Source organism: Babylonia areolata, chromosome 25, assembly GCF_041734735.1.
Source record: "Babylonia areolata isolate BAREFJ2019XMU chromosome 25, ASM4173473v1, whole genome shotgun sequence".
Classification (NCBI taxonomy): Eukaryota; Metazoa; Mollusca; class Gastropoda; order Neogastropoda; family Buccinidae; genus Babylonia; species Babylonia areolata.
In genome coordinates, this window is record NC_134900.1 from 5,729,249 (window position 1) to 5,730,677 (window position 1,429).

A 1,429-nucleotide genomic window follows, 5' to 3' on the forward strand; every position below is an offset into this window, starting at 1 on the left:
TTCTGTATCCTTGATTATATGAAAATACATAATGATCTTATCATCAGCGTGTTTGGTGAGCTGACATTAGATGGAAACAAAAAATACCCAACCTACATAAAAAAGGAGAATAGTTTGCTGACATGTGGAGTGAAAAATCAGCCACATATATCAAAGCACTCTAGTGGAAACTGATGAAAGTGGAGTTGTAGTCCATGTTCATCATACACACACACACACACACACACACACATGCACACACACACACACACACACGTGCACACTTGCATACATACACACTTTCTCTTTCTGTCCACCAGTGTACAAATACGCATACTCCATACCAGCATGCTCTGTACATTTGTTCAAATTGAATCCAAATCCAAATCATAAATCACCAAAACCACCACCAGTAATACAGTTAGCCATAAAAGGCAATAAAGAAAATAAATCACAACAAATCACAATCGACAGCTGTACCAAATGTGAGGCACAGTGGTATTAATTCCCATGTACCTGCGTGTTAAGGTACAAGACCAGTTGGGGTTCACCACACAAGTGCCACAGGGTTATATATTACATATCAATATCTGGACCTTTCTGGGCAAGTAGAATTGTAACTGTGTAATTGCCTCCGTCGCATATGTGAGAGTCTGTCTATGAACACAACAGGATTATATATTATGTTCATGTCTAGATCTCCTCTGATAAGTAGAGTTGTTACTGTAGAACTGTCTCTGTCACTGAACTCAAGGCATACTGTTAAATGATCACTTTCCTGATTGACATTTCCCAATTCCTTACCTTTTTATTATTTTTTTTCCAAGGTTATGGCCTTTATCACTGAACTCCAGGCAAACTGTTAAATGATCAAACTCCACTCAAATCACTTTGCTAATTCCTTACCTTCTTATATTTTTTATTTGTCCTAAGTTATGGCCGTATGTGATCGGCTGGGCTCTGAGCAAGGAACCCCACCTCGGCCCACACACATCCCCATTCCCAGCTGCGTACAGACCAATGGCCTCATAATTAAATTTTCATCAGTGTCAGTGTCTCCCCCCCCCTTCCCCTCTCTCACTCTCCCCCCCCCTCCCCCTCATCCCTCCTGTTCCAATGGCAGACTGGCACCCTGACGTGTGTGTGAAGTGTGCTTTCAGGCAGCAGTGTCAGGTTGGAGGAGGAAGACAGGAGGAAGACTGAACAGCGTCACTGACACCACACAGAGTGGGGGTAGCTGGCTGAGAGGTGTAGTAAGTAGAGTGTTGTTCATCACAGGGTTTTTGTTTTGGGGGGGGGGAGGGTTAGTTGGTTATAGTTGTTTGGGGTTTATTATACATTTTATTTTCATTTGATGTAAATGTTGTTGGAGGTATAAACACACTTTACATACGTTACATAGGTACATATGTGCATTCATGCATGCATGCAAACATACAACTATTATCCA